At 44.3% G+C, this 6,738-nt stretch overlaps 1 long non-coding RNA gene across 3 annotated transcripts in view; it reads left to right on the top strand.

Moving 5' to 3' along the window:
• The first annotated feature begins 4,901 nt into the window (after positions 1-4,901).
• Positions 4,902-6,738, top strand: part of LOC102368660 — an 8,135-nt gene continuing 6,298 nt past the window's right edge. Inside the window, exon 1 of one of the 3 annotated variants that reach the window (XR_325365.3) lies at positions 4,902-4,966. This is a non-coding gene — a long non-coding RNA (uncharacterized LOC102368660). Of the gene's footprint in view, positions 4,967-5,086; positions 5,110-5,578; positions 5,664-6,738 lie in introns of those variants that run through there. The other 2 variants (XR_001359096.2, XR_325366.3) reach the window with 2 other exon arrangements.

Here is a 6,738-nt window from a genome sequence, read left to right as displayed (position 1 = left end):
GATTGTATCTCTCTACTCAGTGCTAATTAGGTTTCAGGAGGAACAGCGTCATGTTCTGGGCCCTGCTTGATAAGGACGTAGAGAAACTGGAGAGGGTCTGGGACGAGTGACAAAGATGATGACTGGGAAGCCAACTGTATGGAGAAAGACTAAAGGAACTAGATAGGTTTGGAGAAAAGGAAATCAAAGTGGGACACAGCAGTAGTTTTCAAACATTTGAAAGGCTTCCATAAAGAGGGAAAAGCAACGTTCTCCTCTGCCATGGAGGCAGGGCAGAGGACAGTGGTTTTAAATTGCAATAAAGCAGATTCAGATTCAGCAAATCTCAGGAAACCTTCGTAAGTGTAAAAACAATAGAATAGTGGAATAAGATGCCTAGGAAAGTTGTGGAATCTCTCTTTCATTGGGTGCTTTCAAGAAATGTCAGGATAAGCATCTGTCCAAGATAGATTAGGAATTGAAAATCCTGGTTCGCTGTAGGGTGTTGTACTAGATGGCCCCTGAAGTCCCTTTCAACACTGTAGGATTTTATGAAAGCATCTTCTACAAAGGCAGCCTGCCTGGATTTGACCTCTGCTGTTAGGAGATTGTTTCTATAGTAGTTAAACACTCTCCCTGGGGGGAAAAAATTGTGCCTCATTTTGAATCTGAATTGAATTTTGAATTTCTTCATTTTGAATCTGTCCAATTTAAACTTTTGGCTGTCAGTTCCTTTTCTGCTTTTGTCTGCTCCATGGTCATCTTGGTATTTTCTCTTACGTACTGTAATCGGGTGACCTCTGAGTCTTCTTTGGAATGGGAGAAATGGAGTGAGCATTAATGTAATATAATACTCTGTAAGGTATTGCCTCAAGCCTGAAAATAATTTGGTGTTGCCTGAAAACAGACATATCAGAACCGGATGCAGAATTCCAGTCTCATTATCGTCTTTTCATCATCACTGCCTCTTCACAGCGTTACATAGTGGGTGCTGATGTGTAAAGGCACATCTATAAGCTTCTTGGCTGGTTGGGAAGTAAACTTTTGTCTCTGAGAGAGCATCAGAGCTGTGGGACCCTTTGCTTTGGTTCTTGGAAAACAGAGGCTGAACTTTTAATAAATATTTAGAAAAAATGATGTTTTGTGTATACAAAGAAATCTGTTTGAAGAAGTCTTGGGGGTGCAAGAGCATCGGTGGGAAGCCCTAGAGTTGCTATTCTATGTTTTGGGGGACTTTCTTAAGCAATGAAAACTGAACAAAAATCTATGCACAAAGTGGAATATGTTTAGTTTTCAGCAAACACATTTTTGATGGTTTGTTAAAACCCTCAACATTTGGGGAGAAAGAGATGAAGACAGAAATCTATTTTCATACTTTTTTCCCCATTAAAAATGTTGTTTTGCTAACAAGTTCTAGCAGATGCAGTGGGGGTGTGTAAACTGGGGGATATATAGGCCTCAAGATCCCATTTTCCTCCTTGAACTGGGAAAAGAACCTGACTCCCTGTCACCTCCCTGTTGTAATCATGAGTTCATAGTCCTTTCTAATATATAAAGAGTCCTCATTTCTAACTGGTCATGTGGCTCATGTTTTCAATGCTTGTGCACAAGAAACTGCATTATCCAGTCAGGTTTTTTTTTTTAAGGTAATTTAAGTTCTGTCTCTCTCAGTGTCCACCTGTAAATTAGAGATAACAATACCTTACTTACATGCCAAAGGCTTACTTTATTAACAGTTGTGAAATGTATCAAGATCTTTGGATGGAAAATACCAAAGGGAAGTTAAAAAACAATACCATTATTGTTATGGGCTTATTGGCTGTAACAGATCTGTAGCCTAGAGACTATTCACATTTTTTTCTGGGGTAAAGCCTGCCAAAGATTTAAGGAGTGCAGAGCGATACGCCTTAAATACAAATACAGATACAGATACTGTCCCAAGTAGTCAGAAAAGGGAGGATCCCAATGACCTCTTTCTGTACTACAGTTTCTCAGTGTGTAAGATGGGGACAGTAATGTCAATTTTTGATCTACAGGTGGGAAGGAATATAAAAAGGTCAAACATCTATCTGGACCTGGATGACCATCAGGCTAGCATGGTTAAGGCACCACAGTTTCTCTTGCCAGTGGCACACGGAGAAATAGGTAGTTGTCATCAGAAATGAGGTAGTTCATAAATAGCCTTTTTCTCCCCTACTCAAGTGACCAGGTCCCCATTTGAAGCTGGGCTGACTGGGAAGACAGTCTTTGGCACACGTCTGGAATTAGGCTGTAACTCGATCCTCTGGATCTGTAGAGGTACCTGAGATTTTGAGGGTCCAGCATTGACTTTCCATAGCTAACCACGTACAAGGGAGTGAGATGGAGTACATCACCTTTGATTTCCCCACCCTGAATGATCAGGTACTTGCGTACCGCTGGGGTGCCTGGGGGCAATCTGAGGCAAGAGCAGAGCTTGAAGTCATCTCTGGATCTGTGTCATGGCAATTTAATCCTTTTTATAGTCAAGGCAGTCCTTGGAAAGTGCCATTTCTTAGTTTTTAACACTTGGAATCCTATTTGAAACCTCTGGGTACACCTTGTGAATTATGTTTGGTCACATCCTGGCGGGATGTGAATAGTGGGGTCCCCCAGGGCTCGGTGCTGGGGCCTACACTGTTCAACATCTTCATCAGCGACTTGGACGAGGGGGTGGAAAACACGTTGTCCAAGTTTGCCGGTGACACTAAGATGTGGGGAGAGGTAGGCGCGCTCGAAGGGAGAGAGAGGCTGCAATTAGACTTGGACAGACTACAGAGGTGGGCAGATGGTAATAGGATGGGGTTCAATGTAGACAAATGCAGGGTGCTACACCTGGGGAGAAGGAATCCACAGCATACGTACAAGCTGGGGAGCTTTCCCCTTGTGAGCACAGAGGCGGAAAGGGATCTTGAAGTCATCATTGACTCCAAGATGAACATGAGCCACCAATGCCACACTGCAGCCAGCAAGGCCAGCCATACCCTGTTGTGCATCCAAAGATGCATTTCATCCGGAGGGGTGATACTCCCCCTATACGCGACATTGGTCCAGCCTCAACTGGAGTACTGAGTCCAGTTCTGGGTACCGCACTTTAAGAAGGATGTGGCCTGCCTTGAGAGGGTTCAGAGGAGGGCCAGCCGCTTGGTTGGAGGGCAGCAGGACAGGCCCTACAGGGAGAGACTGAAGGACCTGAAACTGTTCAGCCTCAGCAAGAGGAGGCTGAGGGGGGACCTGGTAGCTGTCTACAAACTCGTTAGGGGAGATCAACAGCAAATAGGAAGAGCTCTATTCTCCCCAGCACCACCTGGGGTGACGAGGAACAATGGCCAGAAGCTGCTAGAGAATAGGTTCAGGTTAGAGATTAAGAGGTACTATTTCACTGTCAGGGTAGTTAGGATCTGGAACCAACTTCCTAGGGGAAGTGGTCCTCACTCCTACCTTGGGTAAATTCAAAAAAAGGTTGGATGAACACCTGTCTGGGGTCATGTGATCCCAGCATGTGCTCCGGCCAGTGGTGGGGGTGGGTCAGACTAGATGATTTGTTCAGGTCCCCTCTGACCCCTAACTACTATGAAACTTAACTGTGCTAAAATTGCATGGCACCCTATGACACTCTTGGAAGGATCTCAAGGCACCTCAGGGTGATGTGGCACCCTGGTTGAGAATCACTGCCCTCATCCCCCTGGCACAATGCCTCTATGATGCTGAACACACCAATTTAAATGTGAAGCAAGTCCACTGAACTTAAATGAGCTTAAAACCGTGAATTAAAAGCACAGTTTGGCCACAAACACTATATAAAACCATTTCTATTATGTTCCTCTGTTGATTTCTGTCAGTATTTCCCATGTATTATGAATGATCCCTATTGAAGATCTCTCCTGCTGCTTTTGTTCACTCTGAATCTGGATATGTGCTAGGCTTTTCAAAGGCATCCAAAGAAATGTGGTCTCTAATTCCTGTGGGAGTCCGGTTCCTGCGTACTTTTGAATAGCCCACTAGCCCGCTGTCTATATCCTTAAATGACCTTTAAAATATGTTCCTATTATGCAAGTACCTTTCAGTCTTGGGATTTCAGGATAAGCAAAATCCCAAGGGCTATATAAACATGAAATATTTTTCTTGTTAGGGTTGAAGTGATGTAGCCATGATGGTCCAGGAAATATGCAAGAGGCAAGGATTTTTGTAGGGGATATCTTTCATTGTATAAACTTCATGGTCAGGATAGACTTAGACAAGTTTTTTGGGACCACAGTACCCCATCCCTGTGAGCTCTAGGGTCAGCATTAAACCTGATTTAGCCTCCTAAGTAAGTGGGCTGATTTTCAGAAATGTTGAGCAAGTTTGCTCATTTTGAATATCCTCCTCATTTACTTAAGATCTTGCATCAAGGTTACTGGACACAGTTTTTTTTTTCTGAATACCCAAGGCCCAAGGCTTGACTCTAGGCTGGCAGCTTCTTTGGGTAGATGTGCTATCTTTTATTAGATCAGCGGACCAAGCTTTGCAAGCTTTCTGGCACAAGCACGCTTCTTCAGGCATAGGGAAGAAGGGCACTTGTGCCTGAACGCTTGCAAAGAACCTTTTTTCTAACTACTCCGTTGGTCTAATAAAAGCACATCTACCCAAAGACGCTTGCCTGCCTATGTCCTTAGACCAACACGACTACAACCCCAAACCCTGCAACACAGAAGATATTGACTCTATGTTGAATCCCCTGGTCCAGATTCTGAATTTTTTTTGAAAGGATTTCCACTGATTTCTGCCTCCCAAACTTTTCCCAAGCCCAATCTGTAGAAGCTTCTGGCCACAAATTCATGAAAATAATTAAATGACCAGATGACTGATCCAGGAAGTGCAACATGCTTGTGCTTCTCACCAATCACAGCGCGAGCTCTGTTCTTTGTTCCACCTCTCTTCCTCCAGCCCTCTCCTTTCTTCTTCCTCTTCCTGGCCTAGCTGCATGGTAAGTAGTGTGCTACCCTCTTTGATTTGAATCCTTTGCCAATCTAGGTTTAATCTTTGCCATCCACTCATGTTATAGCTCTGTGCTAAACCAAAGTGAACTACAGGAAGCAGAGGCTTGAAGGGCATTGGACAAGGTTTTAGGTAAGGGAAAAATGCAGGGAGATCCTTGTGATCAAGCAATTCAGTTGTGTTTTGCACCCCCCCCTGCACTTGATATTCCTGTTGAGCTCAGAGTGCCGGAGGGAAGCAGATGTGAGCCACGTGTTTAGAAACCAGGCCTGTATCAAGCCACATACAATACCTGTGCAATACCCTTAATAGAGAATCATGTATAGGATGCCTGGATTCTCTATAAAAATCCTGTACAATTTTTAAAATATTATTTCTGCATGATTAGGAGTAGGCTCCTTGGAAGTGATTTATCTGCTCAGGGGCACACAGGGGATGTGCTGCAAGGCTGAGCAACAAACCCAGGAGTCCAGACTCCCAATTCTGGCCTTTAAAGCACTCGGTGATACTTTTCTAGGAGTCCTGAGCAGGGCTTCTTGCAAGCTGGAGCAAATAGTAGCAGGTGATTTGATGCCGTGTGTGCGTGTCTCTTTAAGAGGGAAGCACATGGTGGAGGAGGGGGAACAAAGGCTGCCTGTGCAGAGGGTCGGGCTGCAAGGACCTGGGTGCCTCTCTCGGCAGGATCTGTGAGTTGCCCTGGTTTGGGGTGATAGGTGAATTGTAGCTTGGGCTGGGGAGGGGGAAAGCATGAGAGTTGAAGGTCATTACAGGCCTCTGTGTTGCATTTCTGGTCTCCTCTCCCCTTTCCAAATTGCGGGTGCAATTTTAGAGACCTGTGCAGGGCTTGCTTCCTGGTGAATGCAAGTATTAAACTTGTCTGCAACAGAAACAGAGCCAGGCCAGAAGTGCAGGAAGCTTCAGAGGGCCTTAAAAAGCAGCGTGGGCTAAATATAGACATTGGCTTGCTGGCACATACCGCAGCACAGGCCTCTAAATTGCATTTTGCATATTGGCATTTTGCATTTCTGTTCTGCACAGGAGAGCACAAACACCGGCAGACCCTCTCTGCACCTGAAGAAGGCTGTTTGTACCTGAAAGCTGGCCAAGAACAATTTTTTTTCCCCCAACTATTTATTGGTCTAATAAAAGATATCACATCTATCCAAAGAAGCCCGTCTGCCTTTAGAAAGACTTTATGGTTGCAAGGGAGGATGTAAATAGCATCTAGCAGCTCTGGGCTGGCACCCAGAGAAGCTCTGGGCCCGATTGGGCTTCACTGGTAGAAGTCTCATCTATTCCTTAGTAGTTATTGTTGCTCCCCTGGTGTCATCCAGGCTCCCTGTTTTAAATAAATAAAGCAATTTGATTATTAGAGTTGGGAGGTCCTGAAGTTTTGGCTGGGGTTCTGGGCAGAAAGTGGAGTCTAGCAGGCTTCGAGCAAAGGCTTTTGGGAATTGGGCCTTCTGGACGTTACATGCTTTGTTGTCCCCAGACACCCTGGGTGAATTGCTTTGTTTCCATATACCTAAGTTTCCCAGTTATGTGCAATACTGAGTGATTACATACATAAGTAATTGCACAACTGTAACTATAACAGTATTGCATGTAATATAACGCATTTATATATATATTTTTTTCAAGCAAGAAGAGTTGTGTTGCTTGTGAGACTCCATTCGTAAATGTTTATAAGCTGCGTTGACATAATTGGCTGGGAACTGCTAGAAAAGGAGCAAATCATTCGATATTATTTGAATCGTGGTT

This window comes from Alligator sinensis, unplaced genomic scaffold (assembly GCF_000455745.1).
Source record: "Alligator sinensis unplaced genomic scaffold, ASM45574v1 scaffold1300_1, whole genome shotgun sequence".
Lineage (NCBI taxonomy): Eukaryota > Metazoa > Chordata > Crocodylia > Alligatoridae > Alligator > Alligator sinensis.
The sequence above is the reverse complement of the archived record's forward strand: the minus strand, read 5'-3'. Positions and strand labels throughout refer to the sequence as shown.